This window comes from Alligator sinensis, unplaced genomic scaffold (assembly GCF_000455745.1).
Source record: "Alligator sinensis unplaced genomic scaffold, ASM45574v1 scaffold528_1, whole genome shotgun sequence".
NCBI classification, from domain to species: domain Eukaryota; kingdom Metazoa; phylum Chordata; order Crocodylia; family Alligatoridae; genus Alligator; species Alligator sinensis.
In genome coordinates, this window is record NW_005841846.1 from 5,095,305 (window position 1) to 5,119,215 (window position 23,911).

Below are 23,911 nucleotides of genomic sequence, written 5' to 3' on the forward strand. Positions count from 1 at the left end.
TCTCAGAAGTGAGGGACACACACACACACACACACACACACACACACACACAGAGCCACCCCCCCGGGGCCCCATTCACCCCAGAGCCTGCCCCACTCCCTCCTTCACCATGGAGGCCTCAATCTGCCCCCCTCTCCCCATGCCCCTGCCCCTTCCGATCCATAGACTTACTAGCTTAGCGCTCTCTACACGTGCCAGAAGAAAAAATCCTGAGATTTGATCTCTGTATCAGGAGATCATGAGTCAGAGTTAATTTGACTTGGAAATCAGGAGTCTCATGATTTTTTCATGAGAGTTGGCATTACTGACACTCTTTAGACTGCCAGTAGGCCTGAAGCTACTTGGTATAGTCCTAACAATCCATGGCATAAATATGGCAAATGACATAATGAATTGCAAATTCTGAGCAGTCTTGGTATCTCTCAAAAATAAAAAGAGATTTAAAGTGGCCATCTTCAGGCAAAATGCCTGATAAGAATGCAGCAATACCTCTCCAATGTCCTCTCCCAGTATTATTCACTTGTTGGCTCAACAGCAGTTTTCAGCTATCAATAAACTGAATTTGCTACTGCTACAAACTGTTGTACAGGTTCAAATTAGATAGCTTGAATGTTTGGAATGCAAATATATGTAGTGATGTAGGAGGTATGGTATGTAATGTAGAAGTTTATATGGTTTTTAATTAGTTTTCAGGGAGCTTTAAGAGGAAGAGGTGCTTTATATGCAATGGATTCCAATAAAAAGCTTATAAGTACCAGAAATTGTAGCAGAGACGTTGATACCTAGCCTTTATACACCACTTTTTATATGCTGATCTCATTTTTTTCACAGATGTCTTCCCCCGTCCCAAACTCATTTTAAATGCAGAAAACTGAGGAATGGAGAAAGTAAAACAATCAGTTATATTCTGTTCTAAGTGTATGACAGTGCTGTGGTATCTTGAGAGCAATGGTTAGTTTAATTCCTTTATATTTTCCTAGTAAGAAGGAGCACCCAATTTTACATATATAGAAGAGAAATCCATGAGAATTTATTTTTTTTAATTTTTTTTACAAAAAAGTAAAAATAAAAAGTAAAAGGTTTTCTAGGTTATGGTTGGTAAGTGCTGATTAATGTTAATTTAATGGTTAATTTAATTCCTTTATATTTTCCTAGTAAGAAGGCTCATCCAATCTTACATATATAGAAGAGAAATCCATGAGAATTTATTTTTTTTAATTTTTTTTACAAAAAAGTAAAAATAAAAAGTAAAAGGTTTTCTAGGTTATGGTTGGTAAGTGCTGATTAATGCTGAATTTGCTAACCAGTGATTGTGGATTATCGGTTCCATTTCAAAATTAAATTAAAAAAAGATTGCTTGTTCTAATGACATTACTTTGCCTGACTTATCAGATTTCCTTCATGCATAAATTTTGTGCATCAAAAATCCAGGCCTGTTTATAACTTGTTGTGTATTGTCTCTTTTAGTCTAGATTATATACAGTAGGATTTCCATCTGTAACCCTGAAAGGGAAGAGGAAAAATGAGAAGTATCTAAAAACAGGCCATTCTTCACATGGACAGAATATTCAGAAATCAGAAATTGTGGCTGGCCAAAATAAAATGGGGAAAAAAAATCCCCATAAATTAGCATTCTGTGTTGGGGATCTGCACATGATCAGCCATGCTTTCTGGATAAGTCTGTCTGTTGGTTGTTGCCATGGCTACAAAAAGCTAGTGGAACCCAATGAACTGTCTGCAGCATTGCTGAAAGGATCAGCCATTTTGCTTATGGAAAACAGTGTGACATATTATGCTGTGCTTTACCATGGAATAAACAAAAAATCTATTCAGAGGAAACAGAGGAGAAGATGAGAGAATAATTACTATAGCTGAGAATGCCTACACGCTGCCATCTTGACAAGCTGGTGACGGCTCGTTCCCATTAGCTGATCAGGGAAGGTGGAATGCAGAGTGATAATGCTGCATATCTGCTGTCAGGCTGGGGAGTAGGTTTTTTGTCTTGTAAAGGCAAGGTTTCCCTGCAATGTTATCTCAACCACTCGCGAGCTGCTCCGAGTGAAAGCTGGTGACCCAAAAGAAGGGTGTTGCCCTCTCCCAACATTGTTCTTGTGCTCTGGTGTTTTATATGAGCAAGCACCACTGGAGAAGCAGGTGTGCAATTCAGATAGGCTCTGTATTGTCGGCTGTACAAACCGCCCTCTCAGGTTTACATGCTTCTTATTAACAGATTGTTGGCTTAGGAGCTTCTGCTTCTGGACTTAGACCAGGAGGCTGCTGTGCATCTCTGCTTGTGTGAAAGAGGTAAGCTTTTGTTTGCTTGGTTTCAATTTTATAGAAAATACTTGCATGAAGTTTTGCTCAAAGTAGCATCTCAAATGTATTCCTATTAAAAGTGACTTGTTAAAGCTTGCATTTAATGATTTTGATCATATTATGGTTTATTTGAGTGCAGTAGTATAATGTAACAGTCAAAATGCTTCCTGTTTTGAGAAAAAAAATGGGTAGTGAACAAATCTTATGCACATTTCATGTATACACAACAGGGATTTTATGCATCCTGCTATGATTTTATATTGTAAGGATTACATGGGATATCAAACATTATAGAACTGAGAAACATTTTGTTTGTAAAACCTTAAAATCCTTGATTCTCTCAGCATTCAAATACATGCATTGTTCTCCGTCTTAATAATGTAGCTAGATTTAAATTGTCCAACTGCTGTGTGCAGTATGTAGGTCATAATAGAAAGCAGCTTTTGCACTAGGCTTTCTTTATGGAATGTATGCCCCAGCACTGTGTTTGATTAGTTTCTGGTACTTGTACTGTTAGGAGTCTAGGTATTAAAGGCAGCTCACACCTCCTTTTCAAAGATATCGTGCATACCATGCTAGCACAGAGCACAACACACCCATTGTGTCCCTCAGTTTGGCATTGAGTAAAAGAAAGGAAGCCAGCACTCCACATGGAGAACAAGCACCAGCTATAGTTTAAGACAGCTAAACTTCTATTCTTGAGCACCCTCACCAGCAGCCGGGCCACTAAGAGACAGACAATAAAAAGGCTTAGACAAACGCACAGAAATATTTGAACATGGTGTTTCTGGTGAATGGCTATGTGCTAATAATATGGACCATCAGTTCCCAAATGAATTGTCCCTTAATGCACACATGATACATATCCTGATAAAGAATCTCAGAAACAGAGAGCAGTTATGAGGACAGAACTAGGTCAATAAAACCACAGCGCATTGGTGCAGCCAATGATCAGATAATCTTTAAAATATGTTAAATAATGGCATTTCAGCCCAGAGTTGTTAAGAATGCTTTTACAGAATAACATAATTTCTAACTTAATAAAATAATGAAAAGCTGGAATGCTTTAACTTCTATACAGGGACAATTATAATTTAAACAGAAATTCAAATTCATTTCTTGCGAGCTATGCTAATAATATGTTTGCATTCACTTTTAATTCACCGTTGTGTAGGTTTAAATCCCACTGAGCTAACTTGTATGCTTGGACTATAGAATGGGCATTTGATTAATCAGTAAAAGCCCCACTCCTTAATTACATTGTTAAACTAGTAACCAATCACTATTTTATAAATGGTACTATAATTGGGAGGCAAAGTCCAAGACCATTTCTAATTGGGTTTTTTTTAATATATGCGCCATAAAGTGAACACGTTGAGCCAGTGCACAGAAAATATGACTTTATGTTTGAAATCACTGGCATAGGACCAGAAATTGCTTTAGCTTCATCCTTCAAATCACTCCCTCAAAAAACCATATCTTCCCTGAAATCTGCTGATTTCCTTACCAGTCATCCTCCCTTAGGCTCCATCTCTTACCTGTTCTGTTTCCATATTTAGCCTGGTAGGTGTTGTGCAGGTAAGTTTGTTGGTGCAGTACAAGACCTTATGTGTGTTCTATGAAGTGCTATAAACATGTACATAGCATTGTAAATGTGCGTAATTGTGTGTGGGTGTGATTAACTTCTGCTACAAAAAGAATGGGTGGAGCTAAAACTTGAAAAATGCATTAACATTCTTCAGGTAAACCACTAAAGACAATTTGAACTTCTACTTTATAATGGACATGCTAAGTGTTCATAAGCAATAAAATCCAAAACATAATGCACTTTTAAGTCACAGGTAGACTGGGGTCCTACTGTCAAGAAGTACAGGCAAAATACTAAGAAAAAATAAGGGTGGCTGTAAGGATATCTCATACAAGCAAAAATGAAAGGTGCTTATATGAAAAAATGATAGACATAGTGAGTTCTGTATTTTGTTCGATTTTTTTTTTTTTTTTTTTTTACTACTTTTCCTTGTCTCTCTGCTCATGCCAATTCCCAGCTTTGCTTCTAGTGCTCTTAACATCCTTCATTGCTGACCTTCATTCCTCTTCACCACATACATGAGCAGTTCACAGATAGAGAAACAGATGACTTTAAGTGCCTTGTAGATGCTGCTGAATAGTTAGGTTTCCAAGAAGAATTTTAAATGAGTGTAGGAGGAAAAAAAACCAATTGGAGAAATGCTATGTAAGCCAAATTTTATGTTGTACAAGTATAAACTGAAGATGTAATCTAATTTTTAATAGAAACATAAAAACGGGGGGGGGGAAGGGGGGAGGGGAAAATGCTTTGCCTGACCTGCTAAGGTGTATCTAAAAAGGAATTTATAGAAGAATTTAAAGGTAATTTAATGTATAAAGAAAACTGATAGATACAAAAAGGTATAAGTCCACCTATGAAAAAGGGACATTTTGCCTCACTTGAAATCACATAATTTTGCCATGGAATTCAATGGCAAGATTTCACCTAAGGCATGCTAATATTTCAGATATCTGTACATTATGGAATGCAGCAAGTGTGGGGGTGGGAGGAAACCTTGTCGAACTGGGTTAGCATTGCACTCCTCTCTCCCTATGACAGTGGTTCTCAATCTTTTCAGACTTAAGACACCCTATGAAAAATGCCTGCAGTAGTGAAATTATCTGTATTATCTGCAGTAGTGTAAAGCACATAACCCACAATAATTTTTTCTGAATACATACACTCTAAAAAATGACCCAGAACTTGTTCTAAGGAGTTTGGGTCTGTAGGCCCCTATGTTGTTATTTGTTTAGTGAAATTCTTGTGGTCAAAAAGTACATAGTAAAACAAATCAAAGGACCTCACCGTGAAGAATCCAAGCCCGAACATTTGATACTTTTGCCATTACAGCTGGGGAGTGGCTAAAAGTACTTCGTAAGAGATGGTGGGGAAGGATTGGGTGGCACACAGGAGTAAGTTGAAGTACTAGTATGCATGACAACTGAGTAACAGTAAATGCCAGATTCCAGAGGCAGATTAATGAACAGGCACACAAGGCCCAGGCTCAGGACTCCCTGAAACAGAAGGGCCCACTAATTACAAGATAAACCACGAGGTCTCAAATAGGAAACTGCAGTGTCAAAAGTGTTCTGACTTGTAGTGGTGTTTCTGAGTTTGCAGCAGGATAACCCTTCCATTATTTTTCTGTAGTCAAAAAAGGAGTGAAAGCTAAGAGCTGGCATTTTTCATAGGGTGTTTTGAGTCTAATGAGGGGTGTCTTAAGTCTGAAAAGGTTGAGAACCACTGTCAGAGAGAGAGGAATGCAATACTAACCCAATTCTACAAGGCTTCCACTCTCCACCTGCCTTACATTTCTGCCTTTTTCATATTTGGTTACATAGTTAATATTAACAATATTCTCAATATTATATTACAGGTGGTGGTGAAGGCAGTTGTTTTGGGCCTCGTTCTGTTTGGGCCAGGGCCACCAAGAATTTTTGGGGGGCCTTCAGAGATCAGGTGTCATACTATGCAATGACACTCCTACCCTGAAAGACCTTCCTGTACAATCTAAAATAGTGAGAGAGACAAATCAACTATGAGGTAGTGCCTAAGTAGGCAAGTTTGATAATTGACTCATTTCTAGTAAGGCTGCCTGCATAACCTGCATAACACTAGAATATACTTTGCATATTAAAATATCACGTATTTTACATTGGTACTTTATTTGAGGATCTGTAGTGTGGCAGTTGCTGTGTGTTAAGGAACGTGCAGATTTTTTTTTCTTGCATCCTACTGTATAGCTATATATTTTTTCCAGTTCCATTATTTCAGTTTTGCTTAAGTACCTTACTCATGGTCTGCTTGCGTGTTGCTCTCTGAGTGGCTTATATATAAACACAACCTACACATATATGAGTGTTTGCCACATTACATGGCATGATAACCTGTGCAACCTACTGATCTTGTAGATCCTTTGTTTCATCTACTATAAATGTTGCCCAGGTATGTAGCTTTTCCATTCAAAACACTATAAAAATAGTGTAGTACTAGAATTGTGCAAAAACATGTATTGAGAGCTGAAAAATTGTCAAACTTCCCTGAAAAGTTTTCACAGATTCACAGAAGTTTAGGGCTGGAAAGGACCTCATGAGATCAAATAACCCCAGCAAGGTGTGCGAATAGTTTACTTTTGAAATCTTCAGGGTCAGTGCCTACACCACCCCCGCTGGGAGTCTATTCCAGGGTCTGGACACAGTTCATGATGACGCAAAGTTAAATGCGCAGGACTCTTTAAAAAAGGGCAAGTATATTATACAAAATGTCATGGAGTACATAAATGGGGACACCATAAGATAATCATAAAGATAAATAAGATCACTAAAATGCTGAGCAAAGTAACTGTAACTTGAAAGAGCATTTCTGAATAATGGTAGTCTTGAATGACAGTGTAACCGTGCTGTATTGTGTGAGAGCTCTGACGTACAGTATCTCTACCCTACCCCTACCTTTTGTTACATTCAAGTGTGTTGAGCCATGATGACCAATAACATTTCACAGCCAGTGCTGCTCTGAAGGACTTTCCAAAACAAAATGGAGCCCTTTCCTTTGGTTTCCAGTTTCTCACTCTAATTGGATTTTTGTTTTGTCGTGTATTCTGAACGGTTCTTTCATTGTGCCTTGAGTCCTCCACCCTTAAACTCATCACCCTCACTCAGCCCCAGGGCTTGCCCCGAAGAGCACAGGCTTAGTTATAGTTGATAGACTGGGCTGTTCTCCTGACTCCAGTAAAGCACTGGCTGTTTTTTAAAACTGACATGAAGGCTCCTGGAGCTTAAAGTTTTTGTTACCACTTTAAACAAAAAAAAAAGTCTTTCTCTACAGTTATTTTGGATAAGTAATGTAGTTTATTTTGTTAAGAACTTACAATTTTCCAAACTCACAACATTTTAAGACTGAAAGCTGTTGTTTCTAAAAAGACACCATATTTTCATGCCTCAAATATTATACACAGTACAAAGGGGTATTGTTTTATTTTAATGCTGTAAATATATTATATTTATTTGCTGAATTAATAATCAGCTCAAATAAATATGCAATAATTATCAACAGTCACTGATTAGTTTACTTAATTTTCAAGTGAGTGTTTTCTTAAGTTCTTTTTTACTTTACTTTACCAGTACCTTATGTAAAAAGGCAGAAATAGCTGGGGAAACCTGAGAAAGATAATCAATGATTGTAGTTCTCAGTGCTGAAAATAAAGGGAACCAGACCCCTGTAGGCATATCAAAACAAGGAAATGGATCAATGTTTAAAGATCTAATGGGGCTGCTAACAGCAGATCAGTAACCAAGGATGAAGGTCAAAATAAATGAAGAGTTTAAAAAGTTTGGATGAAATAATGGATATATGGGCAATCCAATTCTCCATTCAGATTCTGCCAGTAAAATCCAGGTGTTGAAATGCCAGGAATGGAAGCTGAGAAATGGTAACATTTTGAAGCCAACTGAGGAACTAAAACATTTTATAGCTCAGCCCACAAAGAGGAACAGCAATCTAGGAAGGGGCACAACCAGGGCCAAGCTAGAGGAATGTGCTTGTCCAGCATATTCCTGTGCAGCTTCTATCATGTGTGAAGACTTCTGTTTAACCCTAACCTTAATGTAAAGATGTTTCACCACATACAGAAACCTTTAAGGAGAACAAGTGGTGTATTTATCTTGCGGAAAGAAGTATGGATAGGCAGAAATATTTGAAATGATCCACAAAACATCAATGTATAATAAACACAGAGAAGTCACTGTGTAGAGATTATAAAATCTTGGGGTAGAATAATGGAAAATTAGGGTTGGAAGGGACCTCAGGAGGTCATCTAATCCAACACCGTGCTCAAAGCAGGACAAGCCCCAACTAAATCATCCCACCTTTGTCTACTTCGGTCTTAAAAACCTCTATGTGTGGAGATTCCACAACCTTTCTGGGTGGCATGTTCCAATGCTTTATTACCCTCCTAGTGACAAAGTTTTTCCTAATATCTAACCTGAGCTTCCCTTGCTGCAAGTTGAAGCCATTATTCCTTATCTGTCACCTGCCACCATTAAGAACAGTCTAGCTCTATCGTCTTTGGAACCACTCTTCAGGTAGTTGAAGGCTGAAGATGCAGATAGAAGAAAATCCAACAAGGCATTTAAGTTCCTCATATTTACTGGGTTCCCCCTTTCCCACTAAATGAACAACAGTGGAATGGTACCTTGACAAAGGCATTTTGGAATACAGTGGAATGACAAAAAGCAACTTGATACTGTAATACTTGAGTATAATATAGAAGATGTATGAAGTGGGGTAGTAGAAAACTAATAAGAATAAATGCCTAAATGGGCTACAGAGAAGAATCTGAGCATATGATTTCCAAGCCATAATACAATATTAAGATTTTACTACTGTGCTGTTGACTAGGAACATGCAAAAATAATACTTAATACTAAAGGATATAAAAAAGGCAACAAATTTTAATGAAATAGTAAATGATAGTTGATTACATTTAGCAGCACATAGGTTGAATTGAATCTCTAAAATGAACAAGGTTTAGAGACAGAATGTATTGACACCTTAAAAACTATTTACTGGCAATGTGAGTTTCACAAAATGAGTTTCTCTTGACTCAGTCCCAAGTAACAAATTAGAATTGTCTCAAGGAATAAGTTTATAGAGTCTCTAAATATACTGCCCCCAGCTTGATAACTGTCAGTATCCATAAGGAAGATATTGTTCCACAGGTCATCAGTACAACTAAACTAGGAATGGGTGAAGTTAAATATGGTAATTACACATCCTTTGCTCATGATAGCAAAGCAAGGGGATATTCAATAACTGAAAAGGCAATGAATGTTAATGCATGAATGTTTGACTTAACTGAGCCTGTGGAACTCATTGCAACAAAATATCACTGGGAGCATCTACAAATGCACTTTACTGCAGAGTTGACTAATTAGCTCTGCAGTAAAGCATCACCATCTATACTACACTATCTCATGATGCAATTAATTAATAGTATTAGGGCACAGTAGATTAATTAATTGCACCATAAGATAGTGCTGTCAGGAACAGTACTATCTTACAGCATAGTTACTTATTGTGCTAAAGCACATATGTAGATGGTGACTGGGGCTGGCTGGGGTATAAGTGTGCCAAAGTACGGGGGCTGCCTGCCACCCAGCCCCATACTTTAGCATCCTGATGCCCCAGCCAGCCCCAACACTGCCCAGTGTTGGCACCTGGCACCCAGAACTGACCTCCAGTGCCTCCTGGCAAACTGGGGATGCTCTGCCTCGGCTCAAACTGGTGAGGTCCTGGGCCCAGTGTCTGCATGTGCATCCTGGATTGCAGAAGTCTGAGCACCTACACATGCCAGTAAGGTGCCATGATAAACTCCAGCACAGTTTGTGCTAAAGTTTATTGACTTTCACTTATTTAATGTCCCCTTGCTTTGCTATCATGGGCAAAGGATATATATAATTACTGTATTCAATTTTAGCCATTCCTTCAGCTTAGTTCTACTGATCTGTAGAATAATATCTCCCTTATGGATACTGCATACAGTATTATGCCTACAACCACTGGGTGCATCTACATGAGACATTTACTGCCTAGCTGCCTAATTAGCTCTGCAGTAAATGTATCAGTATCTACATGTGCACCCCTATTAGGGCACAATAAACTAACAAACTCTGCCACAGGTTAGTACTTGTAAAAATTAATTGCATATGTAGATGCGCCCACTGAGACCAAGAGTTCTGCAGGACTACAAAAATACTTAAATGGGCTTTGTAAATGAGAATAGGGGCATTAGGCATCTAAATTGACTGACTTTAAAACTTCAGCTAGGAGTCTTCAAAAAATTCTAGCCACAGACTTTTTTTTTAAACAGATGTTCTCTTTAAATTCTGACAAATAAAAAAATAACCTATTCATCAGACCATAAACCAGTTAGTACTTTATAATAATCAGAAATTGCCTGATAAGTCAGGGTATTCCATAATTACCCAATACAGAATATTTTTTACCATTTCCTCTGAAGCAACTTCTAGTAATTATATAGAGAGATATTAATGGAGAAAATAGTCCTCAGTCATGGGCAACTGGTGCCCCCCTGACACCAGTCAGCAACTGGGGGCGGTCCTCCAACAGCCAGTCTCACCAACTGGTGGGGCGGTCCCTCAGCAGCCAATCTCACTCATCACTTCCAGAAGCGGCATGGCCACTTTTGCTGGCAGCCCTGCTTCCTGTCCAGCCCCCATGCACCCACTACGCATCGCCACTGTCCTCAGTGCTGATTTGGCATGGCATTTCCTATGCCCCCATGCTTGTTGTTAAAACGCCATGGAATCACTAAGGAAGTTTAAGTAATGAAGTTCAGAAACAGCTCAAGTTTTCTGAGATGTATACTAGAGCTGTGCGAAGCTTCAGTCGCTGATTCGATTCAGCGGAGATTTGGTCTGATTCGGTGGCCAAAACTCTGAATCCAAATCAAATCAGGAGACCCTTTAATCTCTCCACATCAAATCTGAACCCTCCAAATTGATTCAGACAGATTCAGAAAGATTTGATGATTCGGATATAGACACAGCTTTAAATGTTTTTTCTACATACCTCAAGGTACCAGGCGGCTTGTGAATGCTGAGATGGTGGGGTGGATGGAGCGTCCCACAGGAGTGCGGGGGGTATCCAGCATGCTTGGCAGCAGACCTGGAAGTGGACCAGAAGCACTTCTGTTCCACTTCCAGGTCTGCCAGGAAACGCGCAAGGGGTTCTCTTCATGACCTGGCTCAGCAGCTGGTGCCTCCTGGGTCTGTGGGGGCACCTGGGGTCTCCCCGTGGCCGATCACTGAGCTGGGAGGTTTTGGGGGGTTATGGGGGCCTATGTACTAAGTGGACCAGAAGTACTTCCAGTCTACTTCCAGGTTCACTGCCAAGCATGCGGGTCCCCTCCCCCCCCCCCCCCCCCCCCCGCTCGGGGGGAGTCACCCAAGCTCATTAAGTGGTTCTCCAGCCTTTGCCCCACCATCGCAGCATTCACAAGCCATGCCTGGTACCTTGAGGTATGTAGAAAAAACATTTAAAGCTGCATCTATGGCCAAATTGCTGATTCTCCGAATCAACATTGAATCTTTGGATTTGGCCGAATCTAATCAGGACAGTGATCCAAATCAACTAATTGAATCACTGTCCCCAATTTGGGCCAAATGCAAATCGAAAACAACCCATTTCACACATCCCCTAATGTATACCACAGTGAATGACACCATATGAATACATACAGGATGCTTCCCTTTTGAACATAAGGGATCACATTGCTAAACATTCTTCTAGGCATTAGCATGCTTTAACTTTCTTGATGTTTCGCTACAGGTATGGTCTAACTGACATCTTGATATTTTAGATTTTACTATTTAGAAGGGACAAATAAGTACAGTGAAAAATGTTTAGTATCTCACAGGTATTAACCAACAGCCGTTTCAGATCAGTTATGCTAGTTTACACATTTTGATGCTAGGTCCTTCCATGATAGAACCCAACAGTTGCTACTCCACTATTTGGGATTTTCTTTTTAATTTATTTTTAATTTATTTGTGTTTTTATAGTTCCAAAAACTACATGCACTGAAATACTCCCACAGCAGTCAAAGTCAGGCAGATTTCAATATATTACTCTTTTTTAGGAGAAAATTGTACTTTCTGGGAAGCTGTAGAGAAGTATGATTTATTTAAAGCTAATCAATATTGATATTGTCAAATAATTGATTGATATTGTCAAATTGATTTTTGACACATAATGGAGATTGATATTTCTCACAAATATTTATTACAAATAATTGATATTGTCAAATATCGATATTGCCAGATAATTGATTGATATTGTCAAATAATTTGCCATGAGTGTGCAATATATAAGTGCTACTATGTTACAACAAAGTCAGATGTTGACACATTGGACACTAAAGTAGCCTTAAGCTTAGTCTTATATTTTGACATACATTCAATAACTAGACCCCTTCCCTAAAGGTCACTTTACAGATAGATGTCTTATGATCTTACCACCTGCCTTTTAAACAAGCTTACAGGAACAGGTTTTTAATTTCTCATTTACATAGCTGCAGATTTACATATTCATCATGCTTTTAAAAATGGCATTTGATTCAGATTAATCTGATGACTGATTTATGGCTTCGTATTTGAGCAAAGGCCAGATTTGGGACACGCGCTGTATTATCAGGACAGTAAGCCCTCAGAAAAAATTCTTGGAGGTCTGCACCTGTTCTAGTTAATACACACCAGACTGAAACACTGTCTCATAGTGTACTGAAACATTAGGAAAATGCCTGCCAATTTAACTGCTATAATTTACAGTAGAATTCTCACGAGTGCAAGAATAAAATGGTTGCAGAGAAAATGCAAAGTCACTGACCACATTTTCCTAGCATTTATTATCGCAGAAATTATATATTTTAAATACTTATTTTTTCAAAATAAAACAGACCAGTAAGTATAAATGTACAAATCTTTCAAACTCAAGTTTTGGGAGTTTCTATTCCAGTTGATGATGTGACAGCTTGTTCTGCATGTGTGTGCAGCTCCGAGTTGGGGTTTGTAGTAGGCACTACTACTCTCTCACTAATCAGGATTCAGGTCTCCTCGAGCATTTTTAAATTCTTTTTGTCAGGAGTTATTTACCAGGAAGTGGACAAGCAAGGGTGTCCCAGGGCTAAGCTTCAGCTATGTCAGTTTTTTTTCTGTGACTCATTAGTTAGTTAGTTCTGTACTGTATTGGCATCAAAGGGCTACATCCGGACTGAGGCTTCCTTGTGTTAGGCACTGTGTAAACAAAACCAAATGTAAGCTCCAGCTCAAAGGTCTTATAGTTTGCATTAAAACACCATACAGCAAGCGTGTAATAAACTGCTGGAGGGAATGGTAGTGTATAAGGGCGGATCTGGAGGTGGTGCAGTAGTGTAGTTGCACCTCCTACCCCCCTTTGATTTGTGTTCCACCCAAAGTTTAAAACCAGCTGCCTGACAGGGGCAGCAACATTTCTATTCAGGCAGCAGTGCAAGAGTCAATTAACTTCATGGTTCATTGTAATGTACAACCTGCTCTTCTTTTTAATGGCCTTGGCATTCCGCTAATTAAGCTATCCTTTCTTCTGCAATTCTGCCATCTATTAGCTGCTCCTCTTAATGTAGCTTCTGTTTCACAGCCCTGCAAACTGTTCTTAACTCCAGCTAAAACATCATCTGAGGTGTGCAAACATTAACTCAGGTGAACATCACCTCAAATGTGGAAATAACTTTCAGCAAAGCATTGGATGCGCTGTTAAGATGCTCAGACAGACTAGATTTTATTTCATGAATTTGAAAGAGTTATTCGTTTAATTCTAATGAAAACAGGACTAAAGAAACAACATTTTTTATTATTTTTGGCTATTTTGTTGTGTTTCTATATATGATATAGCAAATTAATCCACATTTCAATACAGTTATCCTTGTTTTTGCTTTGATCCTGACCTAAATAATATAGCTGCTGGCCCCTAGCATGTTCGTATCAAATCTAGGTTGTGGGGGAGGGGGGCATGGGGTGGGATATTTGTTTTTAACCTGGAGAAAAACTTATTTTGTATTTATATATGATGTATCACACCATCTGCACCCCCACCTTTGTTTTTCAAAATCCTAGATTTGCCCATCATAGCATGTGTGTGTATGTGTGTATCTTTTAAAAATAAATATCTTATGGCCTTGACTTCCACCCACCCTTGGAGTTATTAGTTCACAAGTATCTTGGAGTCAGCACAGCAAAAGTAAATCTTGAAGATGGGGTTGAACAAGGAGCAGATAACATTAAGGTAGATTAGTACAGGGAGGGCCCTCTTTGCGAAAAGGACATGGTGAAGTAGGGGCTGAGAGAGCCAGTAAACTGGAAGAGGCAAAACTGAAAGGTCTTTGAAAGTAAGAAGTCTTTGGGATGAATGGAACAGAAAATAAGGAGGTAGTGGTATGATTCAGGTATTTGGAGCACAGGTCAAAGCAACAAGCAAAAGAGTCTTTGGGACCTGTGTTTTGTATGGACTTAAATAATCTATAAAAATGTGTGGAGGCCAGAGTAGAAGTTGATGTGGCAGATGATTGAGGTCTGCCAAAAAAAATCTTCATGGTAAAAATATGAATAATAGGTCAGACTTTTAGAAATACTATGGGGCAAGAGACTAAAAATCACACCAGATAAATGGCAACATACTATTTAAGAAGTTCTTCCTAATGTCCAATTTAAATCTGCTCTCTGCTAGCTTGTGGCCATTATTTCTTGTAACCCCCAGGGGCGCCTTGGTGAATAAATACTCACCAATTCCCTTCTGTGCCCCTGTGATGAACTTATAGGCAGCCACAAGGTCGCCTCTCAACCTTCTCTTGCGGAGGCTGAAAAGGTCCAGTTTCTCTAGTCTCTCCTCGTAGGGCTTGGTCTGCAGGCCCTTAACCATACGAGTGGCCCTTCTCTGGACCCTCTCCAGGTTATCCGCATCCCTCTTGAACTGCGGCGCCCAGAATTGCACTTCCAGCTTCCAGTTGCTGCTGCCAAGGCACAGACTCTCCAGGGGGGATGTCATTCTGGCACCCCACTAATTTAGTGCCCAGGCCTTGTTCCCTCCTCATCCCCCCCTCCCCCCCTTACACTACTGGTTAGTATGTTCAAAAATTGTTTATTATAGGCTGACATGTGAGCCCTCTATTGGAATTGTGTCTTAAAATATCTTTTAGTTTTTAAACAATCTTTGAAAACAGAAAATATTTTCTCTTTTACAGTAACATTAGTTTCATTAAGACATGATGATGAGAACTCTACCTTATGATCATTTGGTAACTGTCAACTTTATTTTTGCATATTTAATAATTGAATTTCTTATTAGAGATGGTCCACATAGTCTTAGCCATTATGCCATTGTGAAAATATATTCATTGCAGGTGGCTCCTATCTGTACCATAAAATATACTAACAAACAAATCCAGGGTTTAAATATTGTGATCTAGTCTGGCTCATTTTGTAGTTGAATAGCTGGTTTGGTTTTAGGCATTTTTGTGGGGGTTTGTAACTAGCTTTAGTTTCAATAAATCACAATAAATAAATGATCAATCAATAAGCAATAATAAATAGATACATAGATAGTAATAAACTAATAATTAAAATAAACAATACATAATACAAATAAAATTGTTACTTTCCCTAGTGCTGTGTATCCATATGTCTCGAACTATGGTCCAGGGTCAGGCAGTTAGTTGCTAGCTAGTGCTGCTCATCCCTGCTTTCCACTGGGAAAAATTGCTTTAAAATAGTAACATTTTAAACATTTAAAAAAAAAATTCTGGGGGTTTTGGTTTGTTTGTTTGTTTTCTCTATATAAGCATCTGTTACCACAGAAATCATGAATGCATTAAGTTTTAGTAGGCAGAAAGTTTGCATTCCCTGTCATGTGAAGAGTCTCAAATACTTCAGGCACTAAATATTGAACAAGATTAATTTCTCCATCAAACTGCTATAATCTGAACACGCATCTCTTTGTTCACTACATTTTACATGCAGCATTATGTTTTTAGTGGGCACATCTACACGTTCATTAATGAGCTGTAGTCACTGTACATTCAGTTTAGTACTTGGATAACCAAGTACTGCGCAGTGGCGTAGGTGCACAGGTTTTTAGTGACACTTACTGCACAGTAGCCTAATACTACTGTGCAGTAGCATAGTAACACAGTTTTCGCTCAGCATGCTACTGTGTAGTGTTATTAGGCTACTGCACAGTTAGCATCTCATGTAGATGCACCTACAGTGTCTGCTTTGACTTCCTTCATTTGGCAGCACAGGGTATGAGTAATGTAAAGAGACACACACATTTAATCATCAATAATTGTGTTTCTTTTTTCAGTCTTTAATTTTTTTCAGTACTTTGCTCCAGAGACTGAATTTAAAGATACTGTACAAGCGGATAAAAAAAGTAAATAATCTTTCTTATTCCCCAAGTGCTTGCTTTTTATTATGTCACTGTTTCTTGTAATAATTATTCTTGAGTACTAGGAGTTAATAGTACTATTTCAGAAATTATCAGATTCATGAAAGATGAAAAAGTCTTGAAGGAAAAACAAGTTCAGATTTTCTATTGATGAGTGTCTAGCTCTCTTGGTATAGAAGACATTTTGAAGTTTTGAGAAAGTAAACAGAATTCCTGGGAAAGGAAGTCCTCTTTTCCATTCTTTATCTTTGAGAGAGAGAGGAAATTACCCAATTTAAAACATTTTAAACCCTTAATCTATAGGAATCCACAGGGTAACAACTAATTTCAGTTATTACCTTAACATCTTTGATTTCCCTCCTCCTCTCATAATCACCTGAGTTTATAAATTGGCCTTGTGCATGATAGTTTCATAGTTTCATAGTTGGTAGGGTCAGAAGGGACCTGAGCAGATCATAAAGTCTGCCCCCCTGCCATGGCAGGAAAAAGTACTGGGGTCAAATGACCCCAGCAAGGTGTTCGTCTAACCTCCTCTTAAAGCCCCCCCAGGGTAGGAGCCAGCACCACTTCACTTGGAAGTTGGTTTCAGATCCTAGCCGCCCTGACTGTGAAGTAGCGCCTCCTGATGTCTAGTCTGAATCTACCCTCTGCCAGCTTGTGACCGTTATTTCTAGTTACTCCTGGTAATGGAACAGGGACTCCCTCAATGCCTGCTGGTTCCCTCTGACTAGTTTGTAACAAGCCACTAGAACCCCCCTCAGCCTTCTCTTGTGGAGGCTGAACAGATTCAGGTCCCTTAGCCTCTCCTTTTAGGGCCTGCCCTGCTGCCCCCTGATCATGCGGGTGGCCCTCCTCTGAACCCTCTCAATGCTGTCCACATCCCCCCCTGAAGTGCAGCACCCAGAACTGGACTCAGTACTCCAACTGCAGCCTGACCAGTGTTGCATAGAGGGGGAGGATCACCTCCTTGGACCTGCTCGAGATGCATCTGTGGATGCATGACAAGGTGTGGTTGGCCTTCCTGACCACGACCCCACACTGTTGGCCCATGTTCATTCTGGTATCAATAATGATTCCAAAATCCTTTTCTGCCTCTGTGCTGACGAGAAGGGAGTTCCCCAGCCTGTAGGTATGCTGCTACCCATTTGACTGTGTAGGTGTTGACGCCACAGTCCCCTAGTTTTTTAATGAGAATGGGGTGAGAGACAGTGTTGAAGGCCTTCCTGAAGTCCAGAAAGACTACATCCGCTGCTACCCCTGCGTCTAAGGATTTTGTGACCTGGTCATAGAAGGCCACCAGGTTGGTCTGACAGGTTGGACCTGCCTCTATGCTTAGGGGCAACCAACCTGGGTTCATTAATCTCCCCTGCTGGCCCCTCGTGGACATGCACCAGGATAATTCTCTCAAAAAGCTTACCCAGGATCAAGGTAAGACTAACTGGCCTATAGTTTCCTGGGTCCTCCTTCCTCCCTTTTTTGAAAATGGGAACCACATTGGCCCTTTTCCAATCCTCTGGCACCACACCAGAGCACCGCAAGTGCTTGTAAAGCCATGCCAGGGGTCCCTCAATGACCTCTGCTAATTCCCTCAGCACTCTGGGGTGGAGGTCATCAGGACCAGCTGATTTAAATACGTCCAGTCCCTCCAGAAGTTCCCTGACTAGATCATCACTGACCCTAGGCCTGGATGCGCCTCCCCAGGGGCCTGAGGGGGTCCCAGTGGATGGGCTGATCTGGTCCCTGCTCAGGAAAATGGAGGCAAAGAAATCGTTAAATAGGTTAGCCTTGTCGTCTGGTGTGACAGCCAGATTTCCTAGCACATCTTGCAGAGGCCCCACGTTACCCGGTACCTTCTTTTTGCCTCCTATGTATTTAAAAAAGGACTTCTTGTTGTCCTTGATCCGGGTAGCTAGTCCCAGTTCCATCTCCGCTTGGCCTTCCTGACCCCCCTCGCTGCAGCCCTGAGCAACCAAGGTATAGTCCTCCCTGGTGATGGCCCCTCCCTTCCATTGCGTGTATGCCTCCCTTTTAGCTAGTAGACATTCCTGTATGCTTTTGGTGAGCCATGGGGGCTTCTGCGCCCTCTTGCCCCCTTTGATCCTTGTTGGGATTACCTCCCTTTGGGCTTAGAGGATCATCTCCTTAAGGAACGACCACTCTTCTTGGAGACCCAACTCCCCTCCCCTCCAGGACCTCAGTACCTCCCCAACTATTCTTCTTACCTCATTGAAATCCACCCTCCTGAAGTCCAGGGCTGCTGCCTTGCTGCAGGCTTTTGCCACCTTGCGCTAGATGGTGAATTCCAACAGGCGATGATCACTGTCACCCAGGTGGTCAAGCATCCGCAGCCCCCTCATGAGGTCGTTGCCTGTGGCCAGAACCAGATCCAACAAGGCATCTCCCCTGGTGGGGCTATGCACCTCCTGGGTTAGATGGAGGTCCTGTATCTCGGCTAGGAACCGATGCTGAAGATGCTGAAGTCTTTATCAGTACCCCTTATCTCTTCTAGCTTTTGTCATTATAACTCCATCCCTAGATGTCAGCTGTTCAGTTTGTATAGAATGCTGTGGCCTGATTCCTTCCCCACATCAGTAGAGATAGACATAGTCCTACTGTTCCAATTCTTGGAGAATTTTGTTGTGTCATCATTTGTTTGAGAAACTACTTCAAACTGCCTTCCTCTTACTTGTCTGGCACTCTCAGTTCTATGTGATTTCATGGTCATTGGCAAATAAGAGAGGGCATGCTGTCATTTTACCACTTTAGGAGCATGCTTCTAGTATGTCACTAGCTCTGCCAACACTCCATCTCTTTCTCAAATCTCAGATGAAAATATATGACCAAATTCTACTCCTATAACTTTATAATGGCTATCCTCTTCTGTTAAATTTGACAAATATTTTGAGATAGTTGATATGAAAAATAAATACAATAAAATTGTTTATTCTGGTGTTTCCAGAATTCTACCAAAGTACCTCTTTATAAATTATTGCAATACATCTGTTACTTCTAAAGAATACATATTTTGATAAAGTTCCTCCTCAAGGATTCTTTAGTCCCCAAGTATTTGGAACAGGAAGAATTTTTCAAATCTTTTGTGTTTGATTTACTCAATCCATAAATGGAGGTTAAAAATGTTGAAAATGACCTGTGATTTTTGGCTGCTTCCATTTCCAGGTGCCTGCCTTGGGACACCTTTTAAAGGATATGATTTTTTTAAAAGGACGTGCACCATTTTCCAAAAGTTGGTCCCTTTCTGTGTGTGCCAAGTTGACCACCTGAAAAATGAGGTGCCAAGAAGTCACTCTTGAAAGTGGCATTTATAAATTATCTTCTTTATGGTCACTGACAGAAGAGACTATTCACAAATGAAAGCCTATGATAAAAGTATGCAGTTATGGGTTTTGTTAAGTAATGGATGTCACTATGTGAATTAGCATTAAAAGACAGTGAAAGAGTGCTTACTAAAGGAGGTGATTTAGGAAATGGATGCTAAAATCATTTAGACAAATTAGTCACAGAGAAGACTGTCCTCCTCCCTTACCACCCTAATTGTCTGCTGCTTAGAAAAAGAACCTATCTCTGTGCTATCTCCCTGAAGTCAGAAGTTAATTCTGACCTATGAATCAGCAGGCAGAAAGTGATTTATCTAGCAATATAGCTACATCATGCCTTGCCACCTCTTCGCTTTGAACACTGGCTTCTTTCCTTTTCCAAGAAAAGTACTATATACAAATGTTTCAAACCAATAAAGTCTGTACTACAGTTAATAGTACTATGGGGAACACAACGGCAAACAAAATCCTTGTGGGATCTCTCACTTTCGCTTGACAACAGTTAAAGTAATATGTGATAAGTTCCTAAATGCTTAATATATTTCTGTTAACAAAAATGTCTGCAGCACTGACTTTTCTGAGTCCCAGTCCCAAAGCTCTAAACAGAGCATGGCAATTACAATGGCAATAAAAATGCATCAGCCTTGTGTAAACTTATTTTGGAGATTAGCGTTGAGGAGCCGCAGTCGTTTCAAAAAACACAAGAAGATCCTTCCTTCTTCCTAGCTTCCTGTTTCGGGGGTGTTTCCTTTCTGTGTAGTGAAGCTATAAGTTGTCAGGAAAAGAAAAAAAACATTGCAGTCAGAGCCTTCCTTTTGAGGTGTTTTGCTCACCTGGAGCTTGAATTCAGATTGTCACAGATTGCCACAGCTCATCTTTCCCCCTTTTCTGCTTGTCCAAGTGGGCATCAATGATACTACAAGGAATCCCTCTCAGTCTCCAAGCAGGACAAAAAGGGAGCTTGGGATACACATAATCCTTGATACTGTACTTTGAAGATAAAGGTCCAGGTGAAGGACCCTTATACCCTGGAAGGAAATGGTGTGGTATCACGAAGAAGCTCAGAAGGTGGTGTCAAGAAGAATAATTTGGGTTCTTTGGCAGCAGCTGCTATTCTGCTGAAGGTGATTGCTATCCAGAGATAAGGTCTGATGAGAGCTGGGAAGAGTCGTCACTGTCTGGCTAACATGGTGAGAAGGGCTTTACTCTAGGTTCTACAGGGTATACCAAAGAATTCTACTGGTCACAATGTATTCATTACCAAGGGATGATAACCCTGGATAACCCTGCATGCATTATGAAGAAAGACTGAAGCAGTTCTAGGGAAGTCATCAGATGGCACAGATGAAAGTGCAAGAGGAAAAACAAGAGGATAAATTGCAGAGTATCTTTGAGGGATATACAGTGGGAGGAAGGGGCATTCAGGGGAGGGAGGGAAGGGAGGTGATACTTATGCTTGCTCCCAGGTCCAAGAGGAAACAGCAGCAGATCTGAATGTATGTGGGTGAAAACGAGGTGAGGTCAATGTCAGGGAAGACACAAAATAGTCGTACCAGGACAGGGGGTCTACTATGGAGTGACAAGGCAGGAAAAATAGATGAGGTATTTGTCACACAGGTAAAAGACAATCTAAAGCTTAAGATGATACTAATATTAATAAGGGATTTTAACTTTCTCGAAATTGTGCGGGCTGGGAACAGTCCGAGGCCCTTTTTCGCGCGGCGGGCTGTGGCCAGCAGCCTGGACACGCCGGGTCAGAGAAGACAGGCGGCACGCTAGAATTAGGCATGGACGCTTAGTGGTTGATTTAAGATTATTTTACTTACACCGAAGATGGTCGCGGTGCAGGCAGGAAAACTTGCTTGAGTTGCGGTTACAAAACAAAACAAAAATCTCGAACCTGCAAAACGTAAGGGTATGTCGCAATGGGGTTTCGGTGATGGGAGATGAACAGAAACCTCAGGAGTACGTCGCAATTGGGTTTTGGCGACGGGAAGAAAAAAACTGCAGGACTCGAAACCCAGGTAGAGCTCTGGATTCACTCACACGAAGTTTGCTAGGCTCCATGGAACTTTGCGCGCAGGGAAGGGTACGTCGAGGGATCAGGCGGCGACAGGGAGAGATGAGAGGTTGATCAGACCCCTATAGCCTTCTTGAGATGCACGCTGGGTCCGATAGGCTCTGCAGCGCTTAGAGATCTTCACGAGACGTGAAGTTCTCCTCCTCCTGATGGTTGTGGAGTCCTCCAACTTGGGCGGAAACCACTCAAGCCTCTTATACGGCTAGCAAGCCAATCGCTAGCCACCACGTAGGAATAATTTAGAACTGGCCAATAGTGGGGCACAAATTTGAATACAAATGGCGGGAACTCCTTGCAACGTGCATCTCCTTTCTGCAGCTCAGAAATGCACCCTGCAAAGAAAGCTACAAGTGGTGGGAAATAATTCAGCAGTGCCGAAGCGCACACAAACAAAAATCACACCCTTGGGTTGTGACAGAAATCTGCTGAAAGAATAAGCAAAACCCAAATGTCTACTAAGTTCTTAACCCCCACATTGTACTCTCTGCACAATTTATCTGCCTTCTGCCAAATAAAGAGGAATTGGTTGTAAATGGTCATAAAGTATAAAACAATCTGTAAACACTTGAAGGAGGAATGATCACAAGCAGTTTGCATGAATTTGTTAAGAACAAATCATGCAAAACCAACTTGATAGTCTTCTTTAACAAGATAAACTGTTTGGTGAAGGAAAAGAATGCTGTGGACATAACATCCTTGGACTTTAATAAGGCTTTGGAGACTGTCCCACTTACATTCTTATAAGTGAACTGGAGAAAAGTAGTCTAGATAGAACCACTGGGAGGTGCATACAAAATTGGCTAAAAAACTGGAAGCAAAGAGTAATGAATCAATATTGGAATGGCCGTAGGTTTCAACTGGAATTCCCAGGACGTCTGTTTTGGATCTGGTGTTGTTTAACACTTTTATTAAAAGCTTGAATGCTGGAATAGTATGCTTCCTGATTAAGCCTGCAGATGACCCAACTGAGCTGAGCTGCAAACACTGCAAGATGAGAGAAGAATTCAGAGGACTTAGGTAAATTGGAAAATGGGGCACTAGACAACAAAATGAAATTCAACAACAAAACTGCAATGTGCTACATCCAGGGACGTAAAACCACATAGAAATACAAAATAGGAGATAATTTGCTGGGTAGTAGTGCTGCTGAGAGAGCTTTGAGGGGTTATGATGGATCAGGGGCTCAGCATAACTCAGCACTGTGATGCAGTTGCAAAAATAAAATTCTTATGTTGTTCTGTGCTGCATAAACAGAGTAGCGTATGTAAGACACAGGAAGCAATGGCATTACTCTGTTTGGCACTGGTAGAGTATACCATACTCTTTTGGGCAGTAGTCACTGCCTTTAAGATGTATGTGGAAAAGCTGGAAAGAATCCAAGAGCAAACAACTAAAATGATAAAAGGATTATAATGTGGATGATATGAGGGGAAAAGTAGTGATTTTTTTAGTTTGGACAAAAGGAGACTAAGGTTGGTGGGGGAGACACAATAGTAATTTTCAATTATTAGAAAGGCTGCCATGAAGAAGAAGGAAAACAACTCTTCTCCTTTGCTACAGTGAACAGTACATGAAGCAATTGGTTTAAACTGCAGCAAAGTATATTTACATTACATTCCAGAAAAATACTTTCTAACTATTAAGAACAGTAAGGCAATAGAACAAGTTGCCCTAGGAACAATTTGCGAGCTAAATTGCTTTATTTTAGATGCCACTAAGGAGCAGTTTTTTCATTATTTGATTTGTTGATCTTGCATTTGACATAGAACTTTCTATTTACATTTTGTGGATTATTGTGTGGATTAGTCAGCTTCGTCTACAAACTTGTCAGAGGAAAAGAAGGACCAATGTAACCTTGTAAGTGATACTTGCGTAAAATATAGTTGTGACAGCCTTATTGGGGCTTTTATAGCCACAAAATCCTGTTTATAATTTTCTCCTCAGAAAGCGAGCAAGAAGTTTGCTGCCTCAGTGATATGCTTAGAGAGAACACCTCGCTGAATTATGCAAAACATGTAAGCATTAGAAGTGACAGATCTCCTAAATCAGGGCTGTCCAGCTGGCAGCCCACAGCCCTTCTCCAGCCTGCAAAGGATTAACATGTGGCTCCCCAGTCTG

General features: G+C 40.3%; 1 protein-coding gene across 34 annotated transcripts in view; it reads left to right on the forward strand.

The window, feature by feature from the left end:
* The window catches only part of SORBS2 (sorbin and SH3 domain containing 2), a 434,751-nt gene that overhangs the window by 156,974 nt on the left and 253,866 nt on the right, over window positions 1–23,911 (forward strand). For 7 of the 34 annotated variants that reach the window (XM_025207822.1, XM_025207816.1, XM_025207823.1 and 4 more), the window contains exon 1: window positions 1,931–2,304. The exons of 1 other annotated variant lie outside the window; for it this stretch is intronic. The gene's annotated coding sequence lies outside the window, so the exon portion shown is untranslated. Of the gene's footprint in view, window positions 1–1,928; window positions 2,305–23,911 lie in introns of those variants that run through there. 26 more of the 34 variants (XM_025207867.1, XM_025207899.1, XM_025207862.1 and 23 more) reach the window with 16 other exon arrangements.